General features: G+C 40.4%; 1 long non-coding RNA gene across 1 annotated transcript in view; it reads right to left on the bottom strand.

The window, feature by feature from the left end:
- Positions 1-24580, bottom strand: part of LOC130684964 (uncharacterized) — a 180330-nt gene that overhangs the window by 66957 nt on the left and 88793 nt on the right. Inside the window, exon 4 of the long non-coding RNA XR_008999405.1 lies at positions 5110-5266. This is a non-coding gene — a long non-coding RNA (uncharacterized LOC130684964). The remainder of the gene's footprint in view (positions 1-5109; positions 5267-24580) is intronic.

Raw genomic sequence — 24580 nt, 5'->3', positions numbered from 1 at the left:
TCTTAGAAAAAAACATAGGCAAAAATCTCTTAGACATAAACATGAGTGACCTCTTCTTGAACATACCTCCCCGGGCAAGGAAAACAAAAGCAAAAATGAACAAGTGGGACTATATTAAGCTGAAAAGCTTCTGTACAGCAAAAGACACCATCAATAGAACAAAAAGGTATCCTACAGTATGGGAGAATATATTTGTAAATGACAGATCCGATAAACGCTTGACATCCAAAATATATAAAGAGCTCACCCACCTCAACAAACAAAAGACAAATAATCCAATTAAAAAATGGGCAGAGGAACTGAACAGACAGTTCTCCAAAAAAGAAATTCAGATGGCCAACAGACACATGAAAAGATGCTCCACATCGCTAATTATCAGAGAAATGCAAATTAAAACTACAATGAGGTATCACCTCACACCAGTAAGGATGGCTGCCATCCAAAAGACAAACAACAACAAATGTTGGCGAGGCTGTGGAGAAAGGGGAACCCTCCTACACTGCTGGTGGGAATCTAAATTAGTTCAACCATTGTGGAAAGCAGTATGGAGATTCCTCAAAATTCTCAAAATAGACTTACCATTTGACCCAGGAATTCCACTCCTAGGAATTTACCCTAAGAATGCAGCACTCCAGTTTGAAAAAGATAGATGCACCCCTATGTTTATCGCAGCACTATTTACAATAGCCAAGAATTGGAAGCCACCTAAGTGTCCATCAGTAGATGAATGGATAAAGAAGATGTGGTAAATATACCCAATGGAATATTATTCAGCCATAAGAAGAAAACAAATTCTACCATTTGCAACAACATGGATGGAGCTAGAGGGCATTATGCTCAGTGAAATAAGCCAAGTGGAGAAAGACAAATACCAAATCATTTCACTCATCTGTGGAGTATAAGAACAAAGGAAAAACTGAAGGAACAAAACAGCAGCAGAATCACAGAACACATGAATGGACTAACAGGTACTAAAGGGAAAGGGACTAGGGAGGATGGGTGGATAGGGAGGGATAAGGGGGGGGGAAGAAAGGGGGTATTATGATTAGCATGCATAATGTGGGGGGTGGGAGAAAGGGGAGGGCTGTGCAACACAGAGAAGACAAGTAGTGATTCTACAACATTTTGCTATGCTGATGGACAGTGACTGTAAGGGGGTTTGTGAGGGGGACTTGGTATAGGGGAGAGCCTAGTAAACATAATATTCTTCATGCAATTGTAGATTAATGATAAAAAAAAAAGAAAGAGAGAAAGAAAAGGGGGATTACTCCCTGATAGGATAAAACTAACTGCAAATCAATGATTAATGCATGCTTTACATATCCTTAATTTTGATCTTTTAAAGGGTGTCGGATGATCAGCTATGGAAGTACATTTTTCTGATAACATTTCTTTCTCTTAAAAAAAAAGCAGTTCCTGTGTGGTCGTCTCCAATAGGTTCTTCACAATGGTATAAAGGTCATATCAAAGTGTGGGCAAAGGGTTTGTTTGTGTTTATACAGAAGATCAAAGCCTAATTTGGCTACCCAAAAAACGAATTAAGATACGATATGAAGAAGAACTTCCAACATCAACATTCTCTGGAAGAGTCATTCCAGAAGATGATTATCAAAAAACTTCAACAAAGATCCTGGTGCTGTTGCAGTTGTAGCTGCATTCATCCCACCAGTTCCTGGACTTGCCATTGGAATGAAGAAGGAGATATCTAAGCTGGCCTGTGCATACAGTAAAACAACAAATTTGACTGGATCTATACTGTCGGAACTCTACCAAGAATTAGGAGAAGTGCAAGTTGCAGTGCTCCAAAATCGTGCGACTATAGACTATCTACTGTTATAAGAACATATGGGATGTGAACAGTTCCCAGGAATGTGTTGTTTTAATTTGTCTGATTTTTCTCAAACTATTCAAATTCAGTTAGACAATATCCATCATATTATTGATAAGTTTTCACAAATGCCTAGGGTACCTAACTGGTTTTCTTGGTTTCACTGGATATGGCTGGTAATTGTAGGTCTGTTTTTGTTATGTAGCTGTATTCCTATTATGTTAATGTGTGTATGCAATTTCATTAGCAGTTTGTTAAAACCTATACATGCTTATGTTACTCTACAAGAAGATATGTCAAAGAAATTATCAATCTTCTCATGTTTTCTTCCATCTGCTACTTCTATAGCTTTTCTTCTTCCTTCCTAATTACAACCTTTTATTAGAATTCGTGCCTCATATAGAAAATTACTGAATATCATAATTCTTCCAAGTGGTAAAGATACCTCAGGACAAATGCTGGGCATAGAAGCCACAGGGCATAAATCTGCAAAGAAGTAAAAAGCTAACCTTTTCAAACAATAAGGCCTCTCTCTCACTTACCAACTTTACATTTCCCTGTATGGCCCCGGAAGATGACTGGTTAGCCAGAGACGGGTAAGATTCCTCAAGGGAGGAACAACCTAAGACAGGCACAGTCGCAGGGGGGCCATCAGGTGAGAAATTGGGGATCAACAGAGGTGAGGCTTAGAACCTCACCCCCCCTGTCTTGAGAGAAATCTTCTGCATCTGTGGATATTTTGTTGCCCTTGTCTAACTTGGATTAATACTTAGTCGATAGGCACAGACCTGATCATCTACATTTGCCCTCTTACAGCACTAAATTATGTTTTCTACCTTTATCTTGCATCTACCTACCACTTCAGCATTTTATTAAAATAATAATAATAATAATAATAATAATAAGGGAGAAATGTGGGATTCACATATAAATCAAGTATAAAAATCAAATGAGTATTCATATTTGAACTGTTTATAGTTCATAATGCATGAGCAAAACCAAAAGTTTCTGTGATGACTGCCCTTGTACTGTTCACCATGTAAGAACTTGTTCACCATGTAAGAACTTGTTTGTTACGCTTCAGAAGATTGGAGACTGCTGAGAATTAGGCTTGGGGTTGATTAATGATTGTGCACTGAGTCCCCTATACAGAATTTTATTGTTGTTAACAACCATTTGATCAATAAATATGAGAGATGCCCTCTCAAAAAATAAATAAAATAAAATAAATCCCTATGTATAAGCTAAAGAACTTGCATATATATACATATATTTTAATTATACCAACTTTCAAGGCATTATTATCTGCATTTTAGAGACTAGGAAGTTAAGTTCATGAAGAAAATAAGAGACAGAGTGGTTTTATATCCAGATGTCCTCATTTGAAAGCTTTTAAACTAAACCCTAAACCGCCCAGATAGAGTGATGAATAAAATATGCTCTCTGTGCTCATGGACCAACAGGTGACACAGAGTCATAAGCAGGAGCCTTTTTTTACAGTCTTGTGTGCTCTCTAGGTTGGAGGCAAGCACAGAAGACTGCAAGAGCCAAGGAGTTCAACTGCCTAGAAGTGGTGGAGAAGAAGAGGCACGAGTGAAGTGTGGAGTTAGAGAAAGACTGTTTTGAAGTCCTGAGTATTTTTGAGGATGGAAAGCAGTTAGTCCAGAGGAGGCAAGCCACTCCACACAGAACAATGATGCATCAAATGGGAAAGAGGCAAGAACCTGATGTCAGGACCCCCAAAAACACACAGCACTTAGATGTAAATGTCTCTGGCAGTGTGACTTACAAAATACTCTGCATCCTCCCAGCAGCCCTGAGAGAAGGGAGACTGCCTTTCCACCAAGAATGACTTTGGGATCTTAGCTCTGTGCTCTGCAAAGAGATAAGGGTTTGGGACACCCCAGAAACTGTTTTTTCTCTCCCGTTCTCTAGCCCAGACATCCCAGTCTCAGCACAAAATGTTACAATTTCCCCAGGAAGAAACTGTGCTGACCTCAGGTTTTCTGCAAAGAGTGTGGTATTTCTGCTTGGCTGCACAGCTGCAGAAACACTGCTAAAATCACAGCGAGCAAGACGTCCCAAAAGCACGCAGCTACACACGCAGTCTGCACAGAAGTTTGCTTATACTTTATCCACCTCAGGCAAAGAAAAAATGGTAACTATTTTCTGAGTAGCTGAAAATGCTCCAGGGCCTGGCAGCCATTGGCAACTCAACTCTACCAGTACCCGCTTTCTCAGTGAGCTCCAAACACAAGGGAATGTTCACTTGACCACTAACATGGCCAAGTAGGGGTTCTAGGACCAACAGAAGTAGTCTAGGAACAAAAGTCCATATTCATATCACCTCTTCAATTAGATTGACCAAGAATCTCTAGAACTCTTCATTCCCGCCTTCTCTAAAACGTGAAAATATTTTTCACTACAGCATTGTTAACTCAGTTGTCCAAACTGCTTTTTCTAAGTATTTGATTGCTGAAGGTTTTTAGTAAAGATAATGCAGAGACCTTGTCCTTGACTTCTAGGAATTCTAAGAATTAAACATGACCCTAACTGTATTGATTAGATGTATTCAGTGCTTGATCAGCCTGCATTTGCTAAAAGTATGTATACGTATTTAGAGTTTAATTCCTTGAAATCTTATTTTAACAATGAAAGTCTTATGAAGAGGGAGAAATAAATTACTAGCCCCTTTAAAATTATTATTTTACTCAATTTACTGCCCCCCCCCAACCCTATTGATGGTACAGAAACAAGGAATACCTCCTGATATGAAGGGGAACACTTTTAAAAGTAAATTTAGTATTTGGGATGTGCCTAAGTGAAGAACCAGTCATGAGGAGCATAGAAAAATAATACCTAATTGATATTAAGCACTTCTTATGGCACAAACACTAAGGTTGGTGAATCTAGATGAAAATCTCATTTCTTCTTCTTAGCCATCCTATGAAGCCAGTGAGGAATGAAGCACTTAGCTGCCAGGAAATAGGATAATACAGAAAAGGAAACACCTTACTGCATCCAACAATAAAGGATCTGGTCTTCTTGGAGTTCCCCAATTTCAGTTTGAGATACAAAGAGCAAGAGAGAAAAGAAGTTATAAAGGGAGAAAAGACAGCCAGAAATGAAATAGGATGGAAGTTTCAAACATAAAAGATATTTTAGCGAAGTGTTGTTCATCCACTCGGAGTAGAATGCATGTATCCTTGAATCAATTCACTCATTCAGTGATTTAGTTGACATATACACATTAGAAAAATAATACAAGATGTCTGGAATACCTCACAGAGCCTTCGAAAATATCAGCACCTTGGTGCTTCCTTATGGATGAGCCACCAGTGCGGTAGTACATTCTCATGCCTCGTGATTACAAGTGATTGGTCCAAGGATGGGCACTTGTTCCAAAGCAGCCAGCTGGTCAGCAGCCTATGATGTAACCTGGAATGAGAGTTCAACCCAATCAGAATATAGAAATATTAAACAGACAATGGACTAGTCCAGAAGAGAAGACACATAAGAAGGAAGTCAGGAAGCAGAAGCTATGATGTAGCAAAGCCATAAAAAAGCAGAAGCCATGAGTAAGAGATAAGACACAGTTAATCCATAGAAGGAGAAAAAGCAGGAGCAAAAATAGAGAGAAGCCGAGGCATATACATCATGACTGAAATGGAAGAGCAGTTGGGAGGGAGTTCGAAAGGATCAAAAGGTTACCTAGAATGTAATCCCTCACCGTCATAACTACAGCCTGTCCTGAAGTATGTCTCATCCCCTTTAGCGTCTAGCTCTTTGGTTCTGAAAAGGTTTCCTGTCTTTCAAACTTTCTTAGTACAGTGACTAAAAATCCTATGAATTAGAGTAATTGTACCTAACAAAGACCTAATTTTTTTGTAATCCTGATAGGCCAAAACAGCATAATCTGCAATATGTAAGAAACCATCCTACATATAAAATTTGATGTAGACCTAACAAAATAATTCACTATCTAATAAGTCAGATCTGAAATATATTCATAGATAAGCAAGCTCAATTCTTTTATGAAGCAATTAAGAATATAAAGGAGGAAGAAATTCAGGTTTGAAAGTGAGAAGTGTTCAATTCTTCAAAAAGAATTGATGAACCTCTCATTAGGAATAATGAACCTCTTAGCCCATCTTTTGTTTAATTCTAAAAGAGAAATAAATCCTAAGCCTGAGCCTCATACATTAATTTATTCCTCCATTCTCACCCAGCACTACAACATAAAAAGGATTAAATACTTAAAAATGAAAAAGTTAACAGCCTGAACTCAACTCTGAAGCAAACTTCTTTTTGTGATGAGAGTACGCATTCATATACCCTAGTCTGGCTTCTGAGGATAGGTTTGGCAAGAGAAATTTCTTATCTATTATACTAGTTGGCCTGTCATTCTCCAGAATCAGTGACTTGAGATATTGCAAGGTGGAAATTCTACAGTGTCCAAATATCATGACAGATGGAGATGGAATGTCCCCAGTTACACAATGTAATTTACCCCAGTGATTCTTTTCCACAGAAACACAGCTGCCATGCCCTCACTAGAAACTCCACACAAAGTCCATAATCTTCAGTCCTTCTGGACTACTAAAGGATCCTATGGCTTCATAGAAAGAGCCCATATGCTTAAAACCTAAAATTCAATATCCTTTCCTTAGTTGTATTCTCCTAAGGCTTTTAATCAATTCTTACCTTTTACCTCAACAACAGGTCTTCTTTATTGGCAATCAGTAAAAGACTGATAGCTTAACAGAAAAAGCGGTCACTCAAAAATTGTGTACCAATGACCTTTGCTTCTGACTATAATGGAAAAACTGGGATCAGATTTATCTGCCTTCCTTAACAACCAGAAAACCAGAAATAAAAGTATTTTCCATTGAAATGACTTACTCACAGGTAGCACAGGATTATGAGTCCTAGGAGGATAAAAATAAATTATGTAGTCTCTAGGCTATTGTTCAGAGAAGGTGAACCCATCTAAATCCCAGTGGTCTTACTGAGAGGAAGACATGGAGATTGTAGTTCAAGGAGACCAGTGTGGCTAAAATTTGAAAGGAAGAATATGGAAGAAGAGATATTCACAGAAGGAGCTCCAGACAGCTTATGAAAGGTCCCCTAGTCCTTGACTGAATGCTGTCATGAGTTTGCATGAGAGAAAACTATCTGAAGCTGGGGAAAGAACCACCAGAGAGCAGAAGGTAGAACAATCCCTACAGATCATAAAGATGAGAACAATTTATCCTCATACTAGCAGAGTAGAAAGACTCCAAATGCATGGGGCATTGGATAAAGTCCTCAGAATAAAATACCTTAGCAGGAACTAAACTAGCACTGCAACAAAGGCTACAGAAATCTGCCTTGGAATGTTCAAGGGAAAGCCTTATAAGCATGAAATTGATATGAAGAACTTCACTGCAAGCCAAATTAAAGTATGACGCTCCTTAAAAAAGAAACAAAATTCAACACCCACCAAAATGAAATTCAATCAATAACATGCAGAGAAATAGGAAAATATGAGTCATAGCCAGGAGAAAACCAATTCATTAAAACAGACATTTTTATGGCATTAAATGACAGTTGATAGAAACAGTCAACAAAGATGTTAAGATAGCTATCATAAATATGCTTCACATGCTCAAAAAGGTAAAGGAATATATGAGCAGGATGAGAGAATTGGAAGATATTTTTAAAAACCCAAGTGAAATTTCTGGAGATAAAAAACACAATACCTGAAATGAAAAAGATACGAAGATTAGACAAAGCAGAAGAAAAGATTAATAAATCTGAAGATACAGCAATACAATCTATCTAAAATGACACATAAGAAGACAAAAAAACCTTAAAAAAAGTGAACAGAGCATCATTGTTTGTGGAACAGTATCAGTGTATGTAATAGGGGTCCCAGTGGGATAGGAGGAAGAACCAAAAACAGTTGAAAAACTAATAGTCAATAGTTTCCCAAATTTGAAGAACAATATAGACATTTAACTATAAGAAGTTCAAAGAAGCTCAAACAGAAAAAGATAAAGATGACAAAATTGCTGAGAAACAGTGAAAAGAGAAAATCTGGAAAGAACTACAGGGGAAAAGACACTTTGTTACACAAAATAACAAAGATAAGAGTAACAGAAGACTCATTATTTAAAATTATAAAAGTTGAAGTTAATGGAACGACTACTTCTAAGTATTGAAAAAAACAAACTATTAACCTAGAATCTAGAATTCTATACCCAGGAAAAATGTATTTCAGAAATGAAAGTGAAATAAACATTTTTCCAGACAAACAAAAGCTGACATAATTTATTAGTAGTAAACCTGCACTACAAGAAATGTTTGAAAAGTTTTTCAAACAGAAAGAAAATTACATCAGGAACAAATATGGATCTACACAAAAGAATGGACTAGTACATGGTAAATATGAAATTAAGTATAGATGACTTATCAAATTTTCTAATATCTTTAACACATAATTTACAATTTAAAGCAAATATAATAATAAGCAATGAGTGGCTTTTATCATAAACAAAAGCAAAATGAATGACGAAAATATCAGAAAAGACAATAAAGAGAAGAGAACTATAGCATTGTAAGATTCTTACACTATAGAGCAAATTATTAGATATTAATTAAAGGTAGACTGTGATAAGTTAAAACTGTATACTGCAACTCTAGAGAAACCATGAAAAATTAAAGATTTATGGGTAATAAACCCACAGTAAATATAATATGAAATTATTTTTTTAATTCAAATAATCCAAAAGAAGGCAGGAAAAGAGAGAAACAGAACAAAGAACAGATATGACAAAAAAGAAATTGCAAGATGGTAAATTTAAACCCAACTATATTGATAACTACATTAAATGTGAATGCTTTAAGCATTGCAATTAAAGGCGGAAATTGTAAGAATGGATAAAAAGCAAGACCTATCTTGCTATCTTTAGTATGCTATCTATGAGAAACTTACCTTATGAAGAGAGACATAGGTTAAAAGCAAAACTATGAAAACATATATAGACTGCACAACACTAATGAAAAGGAAGTTTCAATTGCTACATTAGTACAATGAAAACTTCAGAACCAGAAATATTACCAAGAATAAGGAAGGGTACAGAACAAGAAGATCAATTCATAATAAGGGCATAATTTTTCTAAATGTGTATGCACATAACAATAGGACTTCAAAATACATAAAGCAAAAACTTATAGAACTGAAATAATGGAGAAATTCACAATTATTGTTGGAGATTTCAATATTCCTCTCTCAGTAATTGATAGAATAATTAGTCATACACACATGAAGATAAGTATAAAGAACACTCAAGCAACATCAACAAACATGACCTAATTGGCGTTCATAAAATACTTTACCCAATATCAGTAGAAGATGCCTTTTTTTATTCCTCTACACACGAAACATTCATCAAATGCATATTTTGAGCCATGAATCACGCATCAATACATTTAAGAAAATTAAAATCATATGTTCTCTGACAGCAGAATAAAAATGGAAATGAATAATACAGAGCTATCTAGAAAACACCAAATTATTTGGGAAAAAAATACAATTCTAAATAATATGTGGATAAAAGAAGAAATCAAAAGAAAGATGAGGATATATTTGAAATATATTTAAGTGAAAGTGAAACATATCAGAATTTGTGGATAAAGCTATATGGAAATTAAAGAAGTTCTCAAATTAATCACATACATTTCTACATTAAGAAATTAGGCAAAAAAGAAAGCAGTAAACCCAAAGCGGCAGAAGAGTAAAAATTAAAAAGATGAGAGCAGAAATAAGAAAAAGTTGAGAACAGAACCAAAGAATAATAAGCTGATTCTTTAAAAAGATCAGTAAGATTGCTACACCTCAAGTCTTGAACTATCTAGTAGTTACCACTAGCCACATGGAGCTACTGAGCAATTAAAATATGGTTAATATGAAATGAAATATGTAATAGGTGTAAAGTACATACAGGATTTTAAAGACTTCTAGGAAAAAAAATAGCAGAAAATCTTTATCACCTTCGGTAAACAAAGATATCTTAGGACACGAAAAGCACGAGCCAAAAAAGAAAACAGAAATGATAAAATAGATATCAAAATTTTTAAGTATATTCTTCAAAAGAGATTGCTACCCAGATGCAAAGGCAAATTGCAGATTAGGAGAAATTTTTGCAACATGCAAAAATTATTTCTAATAAAAGGCTTGAATCCATTATACAGAACTCTAACAATTACTAGAACATAAGACAAACAGTACAATTAAAAATGGGCAAAAGATTTATAGTTACTTCCCCAAAGAAGATACATGAATGCATATTAGTATATTAAAAGATATTCAGTGTCACTGGTGGACAGGGAAAGGAAAATAAAAACCACTTAAAAAAAAAATACCAGGACACACCCACTGAAGTGATCAAATTATAGAGACCGCAAAAATAAAGTACTAGGGGGATGTGAAGCAGCTAAAACTCTCATACATTGCTAATGGGAACACAAAATGCTGTGATCACTTTGGGAAACGATTTGACAATGTCTTTATAAAGTTAAGCTACATTTATCAATTTTCTTAGTGGATCACACCAATTGGCCCCTGGTCAAGGGACACCTGACTACTTTTCTTTCCCTAGAATTGACCCTGTCTGTGTCCCCAGTATTGCTGTCGCCATAGTCAGTGAGGTCTGAAGAAGTGAGAGTCAGCAAACTAGATGCTGGCAGGTCACTTGCCTTCTCTTGACCTCTCTTCTTACCTTATACAGGAAGAGGGGTAGAGATAAGGATTTTTCAGGGCACTTCTAGCTCAGAAGTGTTTGCTATTTTTTATACTTGCAAGGATCAATTTAAGTTAAAACTCGCCTCTGACATTCGGTATGTGTTTGCGGGTGTACATGTGCACATGTTAGCAATGTGGGCTGGGTGAGCAGGTAGAGGAGACGGGTAGATGCTACAGTCGGAAGACTGTTTCATCCAGCTAAAACAGCAGGCTCAATGATTTATAAGAATTCTTGAGAGTGTATGATGTTTATTAATTTAATAAAAATGGTTATTGTTTAAAATAATGGCAACTACTTAATAAAAATAAGATGGGAATATCTTTACAGTAATAATTTGGTGTCAGCGCTTATTTTTTTCACATTCACTCCTCCAAACTCCACTGAGTTTCTAATACCAGTGCTGCCCTTTGACCCCATAAGAGAGGCCTCTACCCTGGGGCCCACACTTTTTGAGGGCCCCTCTTTGTCCCATTCCTCCAACTGCTCCCCACCCCATGGACTAGGAAGTCCATGGAGACAAGGGGACATGTCTACCTATAGTGTGTGTGCCCCCCAACCACATCTATATAGACCATACTCAGAGCAGCTAGGACCCCTTATCCCACAAATTTCCTACCCAATCAGCCTGGAGCTCCCTGTAGAATGTGGGTAGGTCTCCTGTTTATGCACACCTCAGGCTGGAGGGAGAAGAGAGGTCTGGCAGAGCTTGGGTTTGCAAACTGTGGTGTTCACGTGAAGGCTCACAAGGGTCCTTGGAACATAAGTCAGCCAGGAGTGGAAGGGGCAAAAGGAGGCTGGGCCTTCCCACGTCCCTGAGCTTTCATGTTCAAGAGGAGAACTCCGAGGAGTCTCCAGAATCCTAAATGTAAACTCGGCGCTCAGGTTAATGCTTAGACATAACTGTCAATGGAGACATTGAGTACATACTTTATTGAACATTTAAGTACATAGGCATATGTCGTGCAGTCCTCCATTTGGTACTTTTGCCCTGGGGTCCTGTAAATGTCAGGAGCAGGCCTGTCCTGAACCCACGGACTGGTTGAGGGGTGTTTATTCACTACCAGGAGGCTTATCTTAGCCTGTGCTACCGTAGAAATGTCTGAAGACACATCATTTCAGTGCAGTGACTCCCTCCCTGGTCTTGGATGGGAGAATTTAGGCCGTGACCTCAATGCTCCGAGTCCCTCCCATTGATCCTTCCAGTCAATCTAAAACAACACCAACAAATGGAAGGATTCTCATTATAAATTCTGATAGGTGGTATATTTAATATATATTGACCTTAATTTGCTACCACAAAGATTAGTTTAGCAGAAAGCCAAGTCCAACATGAAGGGATTAGAGAAGGGGAGGTATTTTTAAATGAATTAAAAGAAACTATGAAGAGTAATTTTGTGCTATGAAATCGCTAGCCAGGGAAGGGTGTGAATCAAACAGAAAATAGGCTTATTATGAAGTACTTAGAGAGCTTATGAGATACATTACACAGAAATAGGAAAAACATGTGAAAAAATAATGGCGAGGCCTATTTGGCTATATGAGGCCAGCCTGGATTCATTTTCAGACTTTCCACTGGAGGTGTGTGTGTATGTGTGTGTGTGTGTGTGTGTGTGTGTGTGTGTGTGTGTGTGTGTGCGCACGCGCGCACGCAGAGGATGGCTTCTTTTGTTAATACCTGTGGTGGAACAAATGGACTTCATTCCTTCCTAAAGGGGAAAAATCCCTGTAAATAGTCCCTTAGTTTTTGAAGGTGACCCATCAGTTATTCCCCATGGTAGTCATATTTCCACTTAGCTTCCTCACTAGGGGAAAAGAAAATCTCAGAAGACACTCTCAGCCTCCAAGAATTTCTGCTGTCATCAATTTGCCTTCAAAGTCCTACAAGGTTAGGAAGGGCATGTGGAAGAGCCTTGCGACATCAGGGAGAGTTTATGATTAACTGTGGGATTGACAGGTGTCCAGGACACCTAGTAATCTTGACATTTTGTTGTCAAAATAGGTATATTGGAGAGGTATGTGGATTTAGGAGGCATGTCCGCATGATGTCTGCTTATTTCACAGGAGTTATTTATATGATCTATAATTGGATTTCCAAAGTTCTTAAGCCACAAGACAGAGACCCCCTCAGACTTGGTAGACCCATGCAGCAAGCCTGCAGACTGGGGGCAGGTGTGTGGCTGGGAAGATCAGAGAGAGAAGCGTAAAGCCTGTAGAGCCAGAAAAACGCATGTGCCACTGAACACGTGGAGCGTTAAAAAACCATGACACATCTCATTAAAAACAACTTTAATTTGATGGATATATAAGACTGTGTGAAATGATATTAATTCACTCAACCAGTGGGTATAACACAGTAGGAAAGGACCAGGCTGGGATCAGGAGACTTGGCCCCATCTGGCTGAGCAGGTTGCTTCCCTTCCAAGTTCCCCACTGCCTGCTTAGCACTACCTTGAGGTGACACTGAGGTGTGTCTAGGAACTGAAAAATGAGGGGAGCAAGAAGTAGATCAGAGAACTGTCTAAAATGGTCCTAAAGGATCTCTGATTTTCAGGGTAGTATAAATGTAAAAGATGGGCAATGGAAGCACAGGACATAGAGAAACAGGGCCACCCACCTGAGCACTGTCCTGGGGAGAAGGTACCCTGAAGGGTGAAGTGAGAGTCTGATCCACTTGGCAGTTACACGCCTATTATGGACGTACAGGGAAGCATTAGACAGTATTAAACATGTGAGCCACATGGATGCCTCCTCCTTCTGAGGCTAACCTCCACAAGAACTCTTCTAATTACAGCCTGCTTCCCACATAGCTTGTCCAGAGGGAGAGACTATGACCGCCAGTGAACGCAGGTGTAGCATCAATTTAGAAGTTCTAGCTCTCATTGCACCCTCAGAAAAATCCTTACTTGCCTTCAGCTCCTGTGAATTTATTTGAGTCTACTGCTTACTCCCCTGATGGCCTTGGGCTTGTCACCTTCCTCCAAACCTCAGTTTCTTCATGTATACAATGGGGAATACAACTCTCCATTCCCCTGGGGTTGTCGCGAGGGCTTAGGGATCAAAGCATTTGAAAGCATTAGTGCAGTTCTGGGCACACAGTGCTGTCCAATAAACATCCTACCGGATCATTACTATGTTTCCTTCCCTCACTCTTCCTCTCTTCTGCCTGCTTCTCATCTCTCCACCCACCTCCTCCCATCTATTCACATATCTACTCAACCAGCCAGCCAGTCACTCAGGCCTCAGGGGTCGTTTGCCATCGAGCAAAATGAACTTAGGGTCCAAGCACTGGCCTGGACATGGAATCTACAAAGGTAAGGAGCACCCAGATTATCTCGTTCTCAAATCTACCCTGGACTCTGCCATCTCAGCATCGTGAAGGACACATAGTAGGAACAACTGTATTGCACATCCTTATGTTATTATTGATGGTGAGTATCAGTACTCTGATGAACTCTGGGAAACTGACAAAATTGGGTCTGAACCTGTAAAGCTGATGGGCAGTCCCTAGACTTTGGTGAATTTGCCAAATATTATTAGACCTCCTAGAAGCCAGTCCTCCCTCCGTGACATCCCTCTGCATTTCTCTTTATTATGATTTCTCTTGTAACTGCTACACCGTGTGATATGATCCAAGATGTTTGCACACAATAGAATCTAGATTATTCAAATATTTGGTTTGGGCACCCCGTGAGCCAGACTGTCCAAATCCTATCTGCAACATTTACCCAGGTCTTATCATACACTATATTATTCCCCTGAAATCATGTTTTGCCTTTAGCGCTATTTTCATCCCTCTCCCTCCAAGTAGCTAGAAACCATAAAACAGCATCTATTCACTTAAAGGTATTATGGTGACTCAATTAGAGGATTTGCTTTTCTGCAAAGATATTAACATACTCAAAAGTCTTTGAAGAAAATTGCTCACCACCTTTACTGTCGCTTCCAGAATCTTGGAAAGACGGAGTGGGAAGGGTTTTTCACAACTACAAATGGGCTTGAAAAACAGAGAAGAAAGTGATCTGTTTCTATGGAGAGCCAGGGTGACATGACAGATAATTAGCAGGATGACCTGTTTCCCTGAGAAGGGAAGCTTAGCCCATCAAGGACTTAAAGCCCCCAGTCCTTCTTACATCCCCTAGTGAATTCCTTCTCTGCAGCCAGCTCTGCCAGCTGCCAGTGACTTTCACCTTGAATCCTTCAAAGTCACCTTTCTTTGAAAAATCTCTTGACTCTGATGCAGAATAGCAATAGCTTTGCCATTTTGGCTACAGTTCGCGGAGTATGTTGAGGTGGAAGTGAGCTGAACCCCAGAAGAACTGACCCGTCCAACAGAACCATGCTTTGAATACAGATGTGCCTCATGTACTGTCTTTCTTGAGGTGCAATTTCTCATTTTCCTCTTTAAAGCATAGAGTCTGAGAGGGTGGGGATTTCCCCAGATGCCTAGTTGAGGGGAGAGAGTTTAGGTAAAAGTGGGAAAAATGCTTCTCCCCTGGGAATGGTATGTGGAATGATCTCATCTTAATGTGCAACGATGCTTTGTGTAAGAGGAAAATGGAAAGAGGTGATATACAAGGGAATAGTTCAGCAAAGAGACAAGTTCATGGGATGAGCTGATTGCTACTGAATTTCCCAGGTGTTCTAATTTGTAATCCATACATGCTCCCCTTGGACAGCTTTAAAAGCTTGTTTTTAAAACATGCCTTTGAGAGTAAGTTGGCATATATTGGAAATCCTCCTTTAACCCTCTTTCCCATGTAATTTCACTTAACTTTACCCTAGTTTTTATTTGCATCTTATCCAGTTATCAGGCTCCTCCCCAGAGAGAAGGAGGAAAATTTCACAGGAACTTTACACAAGAGGGCTGGGGTACCTTTTGGAAGGAAATCCAGGAAATGAGCAAGGATGGAAAAGCAGAGGAACAGCAGCATCTACAATGAGCACACCAAAAGTAGCCGCCACTGGCGTCAGTTCCTAAAATTGAATGCAGGTGGATTCTCTTGACCAGTTCACGATCTTTTTCTCTTACTTGTTCAGTCTCCTTCCAAAAATGCAAACAGGAGATGGGCAGTATGTCCTTTCCTGTCTCCATATGCTTTAGAACATCTCACTCCTCCGAAATAGCATGAGACCAGCGTAGCTTAGGTGACTAAAAATGACATGGAGCAGGTCAGGCAAATGATTGGTGCCATCCAGGCACCCATTCAATAATCAAACCATACGCATGGAGGGCTTAGCCTCTGCCAGGCACAGAACTGAGTATATAAACAGGGCCAGCTACCATTTTCCTCTTTTCTTGTCTCCTTACCCTTTTTGTTGTTGTTTCTACCCTCTTGTTCCAGTAACGGTAACAGCTAACATTTACGAATACAGTGTGTGTCAAACATGTGCTGAACCCATAATGAATCACCTCATCTGATGGTCTCCAAACCCTATAAATACTTACTATCATTTTTGTTACTATAATCATCATCATCATGGAGAAGTTCATCAACTTGCACAAGTAGGTGGGGGGTGTGAGGATTTGAATCCAGGTGATCTGATGCAAAGCTCACACAGTAATACCACTCCCTCTTCTCACCCATTTACTTAGCTCTATGCAGCATACTGAGTCGTGGACAAACCAGACCACTTCGATTATTCTAGAAGATGTAGATTGGTTCAAAGCATCAGGTTTTGTCATGATAAACTAGAGGGAAGTAAGCTGAATTGCAGCATGAAAAATGTAAGTTAGCCATAAAGGACATCTTGAAGGGAAGGCTTTATTTTAAATTGCCATCCCATAATCTTTTTGGATCAGAATAAGTTATGGGGAACAGAGCATATATATCTATGTTTTTTAGAGTTGTTTAGGCACTCATACCTAAAGCAGAAAATAGATTATTTATGCAGAAGCTTTCCAGACACATTAAATGATTGGTGAATGAATTCCTAGTTTTAGCTGTTTCGGCTTTCTCCTTCCCCAAGACATTCAGGGAAGTACTCCCTTGGCCCATTAGCCTACTACTCTTTCTCATTTAACTCCTTGCGTTTTGTTGACTGAGAATTCTTAAAAGATGGAAGAGCTTCCCTTAAGTGCCAGCTCGCAGTTCATTTAGTCGTGACTGACTCTTTTGCTGAACCCGGGAAGACTAGGAAGTCCCAGAATGGCAGGATGCAGTCTCTACATCTGCCAGAGCTCAGAGCAGAAGTCGCGTCTTCAGAATGTGCGGTAGGCAGAAGGCAGTGCAGCAGACATCGGACTGAGTCGGGTGTCTGAAGTGGCGGGCTGCTGGAGGGTGGGAGGAATGAAACGGTGCCTCGCAGGGTAACAGTCACAGACGATTAATCAGTATCTTGAGCTTATTTTTCAGAGGACACTAGAAGTCTCCAAGCCCCTGTCAGGCGCTCCCCAGGAACCCACTAGATGGAGGTAAAATCTGTCAGCCATATAAAGCACGGACAGGAGAGATTTGTTTGCCCAGTCATTAACCTTTCTGATGCCCTGGAACAAAAATTCTCCAGGCAGAAGAACCACTGCTTCAGGGACTTGGAAATCTAAAGTGAAAGGTGCCATTAGTGGTTGCAGCTGGGACATAAAATAAAAGGGAACTGGCTATCAGCCACAGAGTATCACGCTATTTTGGAGGAGTGAGATGTTCTAAAGCATATGGAGATAGGAAATGAAACAGTGCCGATCTCCTGTTTGTCATTTTTGGAAGGAGACTGAACAAATCAGCAGGCAACTAATTACCTAATGAAAAACATAAAATGTGGCCATCACAGCGGTCAGAGGGTGTGAAATAACTGAACAGGAATTTCCCAACCCTCAATCAATCCCACTCACCTCTCTTGAAACAACCCTCATCCTAACCCTGCCCCCAAATGTCTTCAAAAGCCTCTGTTGCTGACGGGCAGACAGATTTGAGCTAGTTTATGCAGAGCTAGTTTATGAGCAGCGTCTCCTTGCTCAGCCGCTTGGCAATAAAGCTCTTCCGTTTTGCAAAAGCTGGTGTCCCATGCTTGGCATAAGGTGTACATTAGGCAGTTGGCCCCAGTACACTTACAGGAATAGCTTCAGGGGTCAGATCCACTTGGATTGGACTCTGCCTACTCAAAGATTATCTGTGTGACCTTAGACAAACTATTTAAGCTTTATAAGTCTTAGTATCCACATCTTAAAAGAGAGTCCATTTATATCTACAAAGGAAGGCATGCAATCAAGGTGCCTATTTTTATTGTTTCTTAAAATAAACATCCTTGTCTGATTTTTCATCATAATCTTAGCTCTTAATTTTCCCCTATATATTCCTCAACTATTTTCTTTGTTGTAGTCAAACTAGACTATTCAAAGTCTTTCCTCTTTTTGTTTAATCTAGAATAATCCTTTCATTCCACAAAATCTCCTCCTGAAGACTTTCATCAATCCTACTATCATTTAAATCCTATATTGTCTAAGAAAATTTCCCCCAATATTCAAGCCCACTTGTCCTCTTAATGTCAAATGCACACATGATTCTTTGTAATCCAACCTCTCAACACATCCCCAGCCTCATCTTCTAGTCACCTCCCAATTTAGGCTTCAGAAATACCAAATTACCTATTGTTCCAGAAACACCATATTGTTTTCTGTGTCTGCTTTTTGGAAATGACAATTTGTCTAAAATGTTTGTCCCCCTGGTGGACTCATCCTTCAGAACCCTAGGGAAGTGTCAGTTCCTCTTTGTCAGATATTCCCTGATGCCCCCCCCAGAATTCATCACCCATATTTCTGCATTAATTCAACATCTTATGCATTTGCTATTACTGCTTTTATCGTGTGATATTATAAATCACTTATTCACATATGTCCAGATAGGAATTCCCTGAGGGTGGAAACTACATGGTATATGTTTTGGAAGCACAGGTTCTAGCACAGTGCTGGGCATTTATTAAGAAGGTGCTCAAAAATACTTGAAGGGTTGAACAAAATATCATATATAGTCTGAAACATTATTTTGCATTTGAGTATTGGTTCTCTTATTCGGTTATTATACCTAACTGTCTAATTTATCAACAGATTCCAAGTACTTTGGAGGCACAGACACCTGGTTTACTCTGTATAATACAGAGCTGAGCATTTACTAGATAATCATTTGTTGGGTGGGTCAAGGCAATAAAGAAGAGGGTGGGAATGGATATGCAACAAGGAGTAGATCCCTATTGGTCATGGTCATGAGGCTGCAGAGACCCTTTCAAACACAAAAAAAAGCAGATAGGTTGACCATACCCTTATCCTCCAAAGAGAGCTTCAAAGTCTTATTTATAAGGTGGAACCCAAACTCCTGGGTCAACCAGGAATAGAGAGAAAACCCAAGTTCTAAAGTTGAATTCAATTGTTCTAAACTTCTTAGTTCCCTCCTAAAGGCCATTGTGTAGCCCACTGTGGAACCTGGCTTTCAACTATTACCCATATTTTACAAGTGCTAATAGCTGGAGTAGAAAAAGAAGACAGAAGGGAAAAGAAGGAAAACAAAGAAAAATAAGAGAGAGAGAAGAAGAGAGGAGCCGGTTTGAAGGGATTTTATCTAATTTCATTTTAATTAGATCCTTTTTCTAACTGAGTTTCTAATTTTTCAATTAGCAATTAGCAGCTGCAACTCATTCTGAGCATCACGAGGTGCCAAAGACACTAATTACACCACAGGAGTAGGAGGCTGGAAATGAGAAATAAAATTATCCATGAATGTTATTAAAAGAAAGGAATGATTACTCTCTGTAATAATATACTGATGTGAGCCTAATTAGATTGAAGGATTCAGAGGGAAAAAATGAGATTTAAAAATGGATTACATTTAGATGCCTCAAGGTCATAATTTTGCTATAAATACTGCTTTAGAAGATCTCACTTGAAAACAGGTTTGCCAGCCTGATAATGCTTATGTCAGGTTGTTCGGCAATCACCCACATCCTTCGTATACAATAACTCAAAACATCAATGACTTCTGAACTTCCTGCAAAATGTGTGCCTGAGATTTCAAAAATAAACACTCACACACATGCACATACACAAACAAAGCAATAAAGAGAATAGCCAGACATGGGGATGTACCATTTGTGGCATTCCAAATCGGGGGTGGGGTTTTTAGCCACGCAATGGAAAGTTGTGCCACTGTAGTCTCCAATCTGCTGGGCCAATCAGTTTCCTTTCCCCTAAGACAGTGTCGAGCCCGGGACTGGGTTTCCAGGAGGAGAGCCACGGGCTGACAGCTCCTCCATATCGACAAGTGACTGGTTCGAAAAACACTCCATTTAAGAAGAGTTTAGCTTCCCATTAACAAAGCAGCCACACAGGCCGTCCATATTCTGAGAAGAGCTGACTTTCTGGCTCTGGACACACGGAATCAAGAGTGATTCCTAATTAGCTGCAGAGTAATCTCCCAGACTTCCCAAGGCCAGAGTAGCTGCCCATGACCTTCGTGGACTCCGACAGGGCCACCATCACTCCCGTCCTCAAGTACCATGCCAGTGACAGGGCAGGCTTACCCTCACAACCTCTGTGGCTCCTAGGTTGCTTCCTCACCCAACGAGATAATGCTGACACCACTCACCCCCTCCACCTTACTGTCCCTGGGAGAAAGAGCCTTCTGAAGGGAAGCAAAAAATCCAGGGAGCAAGTTAAGCCTCCACATCCTCTTTCCCTTCAGTAAACAACCTGAAAATCTTGCCTCCATCCCTTGTGTCTTCTCATTCTCTTCATAGACTTCCTCAATTCTAATGGCTTTTCCTCTTTCCTCATGATTTCAAAATGCCTTGATGCTTCACCTGAGCTCTAGCCTGGCAATTTTTACCATTTAAGCAGCAATTTTAGCTGTGTCTCTTCAGCACCTTAAAATCAACATTTGGCAGGATCTGTCACATTTATCATACCTTCCTTCCCCACCCAAAAGTGCCCCTCACCTGCATTCTAGATTTCTGCCCATGGCATGGCCATCCTTCCTGTCTGCAGTCCTTAAAGTAATTCTTGGTTCTTCCTTCTTTCCTTACCCCCAGCTCCTTCCCTGGGTGTTTCAATCAGTCCTGAATATTCTGTCCAGTAATTCTCCCAAAATGCTGCTTTTCTCATTTCCAAAGCCCCACTCTAGGCAACCCTTATTTCTGACCATAATTTCCTAGCAAATTCTCCGTAATAAATGTCTTCTACTCTGCACTCCCAGCTTTGCCTTTCTACAAAACCACCTGGATTACATAATTTCCCCACTAGAACATGACAGTGGTTACTCCTGCTTTAGAAAACAGCTCAAACTCCTAAGCTTCTGTGTTCTTGCTCCGGCCCAGGTGTGGGTTGTAATATTTTCCTCTTCCGTTTCAATAGTCTGTGCGATGTCCAAACGAATGCATGGGTTCAGTGCCTTGCTTGTTCTGTATCCTTTAATTGACATCTCTCATATCTATTTCCAGAAAGTCAAATCCTGCTTATTCTGCAAGATCCAGCTCAAATAATGATAATATTCCTAATCCTCCTTTGCATGTATATAGGGCTTTTAATTTTCAAAGCAAGTCCACATCCATATGGTTTATTTAAGCCCCACAACAGCTCCAAGGGGGTCAGGAATGATAGGCATTATTAATCCTCTTTTACAGAGGAGGAACCTGAGACACAGGCCAGATGAGTGGATGGCATGGTAACCAATGGAAAACCAGATGCAGACCCGCTGATTTGCCACCGAAGCATTTGCCTCTGAGCACTGGCAAGGCTCAGAATGCGCTTTCTTTTTGCTTCCCAATCATTTGGATGGAGTCTTGCTGTCAAACAACTGCCCTCCTGATGGAACCTAAAAAAAACTGATGAGTTCCCATTCCTTGGCCCGCCTGTCTGTCTTTATACACCTCACCACATTTGCCACCGATCATATTTCTCTTTATAATCTGAGCTCTCCAGTTGAGTAATGTAATTGATCACTGCTGAAAAATATCACTAATTCCAAAATGGCCCAGAAGTATGTTGCCATGCTGTTTCCCTTTTCATTTCCCCACCTCTGGTGTTAGAATTATTTAAATGTGACAGGCATTAGAAGAAGAAGAAGAAGAAGAAGAAGAAAAAAACAGTACGAAGGGCCTAGAAATGTAGTGTCTGTATGTATCAGAGGAGAGAAAAAAATGAGGGAGCAAATATGGCATTTTGTTTTCTTTTTAAGACAGAAGAGATAAAAGTTAACTTAAAATACAAAGTAATAAAAAGAGAGGGAAATCCTCCTTAATCTGAAGCTCCCAAAGAATACAGCATCTGCAAAGAAGAGAAAGTGGAGCACAGCCCTTCCTATGCTAACTAATGGTCATGTCCAGTTGTCTCTGTCACTGCTAACTGGTGGTGACAACTGTCGAGCAGAAAGGCAGGATGGGGCTGTGTCACGCTGGATTGGGAGGGGAGGAAGATCATGCTAGAATCTTCTCCTGCCCCGGTATATGCTCTTAAGCTGCTCTTCTCTTCTGTTTCAGTCATTGTTTCATTCATCCCTTGGAAAAGACAAAGAAAAACTACTCTCCAAGCTTGCACGGAGCCGGTTGGGGAGGGGCAGCCTTGATTGGTTGGCACTGCCTTCACGGGGTTGGTTAGAAACCAGAGCAATCTGAGGAGGCTTTTGTACATGTGCTCATCTGTGTTACCCACCATTCACCCAGGGAAAAAGTTGGATAAAGTAGAAAAGGGAAGACCAAGAGTAACAATCCTCGGATCCTCACTGTCTTCACAATTTTCTCCTCCTCCCTTAGAGTCTTAGTTTTAGCCTCACAAGTCCTCTTCTGCATGTTCCTGTCCTGTTCTTAGACTTCTTGATCTCTATGGGTTATTTAGTCTAAGTAAGGACTAGGGAATCATACCCAGATCAGCAATATAGACAGACTCTAGAAATAAAGTCTGTAGGTACCATCCACTGAGACCTACTATGAGTCAAACAGCTATGCTAGAGACCTACCATATCCCACTCAATCCTCGTAGCTCACAGGAGGATGGATGCCGTTAATCCCATTGCAAAGCTGAGGAAACTGAGGTCCAAAGTGACTAAGGATCTTGCCCAGGTTCCCTGAAGTTCCATCCCAGCTCCATCTGATGGCAAAGCTGATGCCTTACCTCAACTACTCTGAACTCCACTGGACTATTCTAACCCCACTGACAGCAAAGAGTCACCTTGTCCATTCTCCCCAGTAATGGAAAGGGCATGGCCAGAATGATCCAGATCTTGGCTCAGATCTTGGTTCTTTTACTTACACTCTAAAGAAGAAGAATTTCTATCTTAAATAACTATCTAAAGAACTAAATTAGATGAAATAGTGTCTGGAGTGTCTAGTGCATTACCTGGTAGAGATGAAAGGAGCCACTTTCATGAGCATCCTGTCTTACCCTCATTCTTCCACCTCACATGTGAAAGGCGGAACCACTTAAAGGGAAGAACATACAATTTTACTTTAAAAAGAAAAGTAAGTTTGAATTCCAGTTGCCACTCAGCAGCTGGGTGAGCTTGCACAAATCACAACCTCCTGAACTTTAATTTCCTTTGTAAAATAGGGATTCTAATGTTATATATCTTTAAAAATGTCACATGAATCAAATAAAATTTGATAATAGATGTGGGAATACTTTTAAAATATAAGGCATTATGCAAATATTTTAAATATTGTATAAATATCTCATATGTGTGTGTGTGTGCGTGTGCGTGCGCGCGTGCGTGCGTATTTCTATAGCATAATATCCTTAACAGAACCTAACTGTCTTTCTCACCCACACCATGACTCTTTTTTTAAGCCCTGGCTATCTTTATCCAGGTAGGAAAATACCTTGGAAGCCTCAAGTCAGATCAAGAGGTGATCACCAGTTAATGCAAAGAAATAACTAAATGGCACTTCATGTTGCTCTAGTTTCCAAGCCAGGGTGGAGGAGGACTAGTCTTTAATCTTCTGAACTGTGCAGTAATCGTCAGCAGGGAGAAGCTCTCTGATCTTTCAGGATGAAAAGTTCAGTCAGAATGCAAGCAGGGATGATTTGCTAATCAAGAATGGGACAGAGCAAGCAGCACACACCTCAGGACAGGGACAGCCAGCCAAAGCCATCCTCCTGTCTCTGGTTTCTATTTCTGTTTGACTTCCTGAAATTTGGAGAGGCCGAAATCCTCCAGGAAGAGCATTCCAGCTCCTGGTGGAGAAACAGTGTCCCAGGGGCAGGGATGGTAAGGAACAGCCTCCGCTTTGAAACTCACTGCATCTCAAGACCTGCTCTTCCACCTCCTTCTCCTCCTCCACCTCCCCCATCCTCTCCTCCCCTACCTTCTCCACTTGTCCTCCTGCTGCCAGTTGCCTAAGTGGGGGGGATCTTGGCCCTACCCACCAAATGGCCAGAGACAGAGAGAGAAGGCTAAAAGCTGGGTTGGCAGGAGGAGGCTGGAGACCTTTCCTGTCTCATCGGTCTTCCTGGGTCCTGGGCTGAGGCAGGCTGCCCCACTCCCTGGGCTTGTGACAATGTCCCAGGCCTGGCGCTCGGGTGGCAGCTGTCCAAGCCAGGACAGACTTTTGAACATCTCATCATAGCCTTCTTTAACTCACAGCCCCACCCTGAAGCTAACAACCCTTTGTCTCCAGCTGGTTCTTGTCCCCCTGCTGTTCTCATCTGTGATTTTATTTTCCCAGAATAGTAGGAGTTACTCAGAGCTGGGCTCTGGTCCAACTGGTCCAGCACCATCTTTCTCTTCCCTGGGCCGTTTGCTCCTCCTCCAGAGGGTTCTCGCTGGGTCTGCCTTCCCTCTCTCCATCTGGTGCTGCACACCCCGCGGTGCGGGACCTGCAGGGCTGGAGCTGCCCAGGCAGGGCAGCCATCAGGCAGCAAAGCCTTTACAGCAGGGAGCTGGGAATCCACACTGCCTAGGTTTCTCTGCCAGTCTATGTCAGAGAGACAAAACACCTACAGAAATTTAAAAACATTCAAGAGAAGAAAAAGCAAAAGCACAGTGTGAGAGAA

This window comes from Manis pentadactyla, chromosome 9, assembly GCF_030020395.1.
Source record: "Manis pentadactyla isolate mManPen7 chromosome 9, mManPen7.hap1, whole genome shotgun sequence".
Classification (NCBI taxonomy): domain Eukaryota; kingdom Metazoa; phylum Chordata; class Mammalia; order Pholidota; family Manidae; genus Manis; species Manis pentadactyla.
This window is presented reverse-complemented; position numbering and strand designations above follow the sequence as displayed.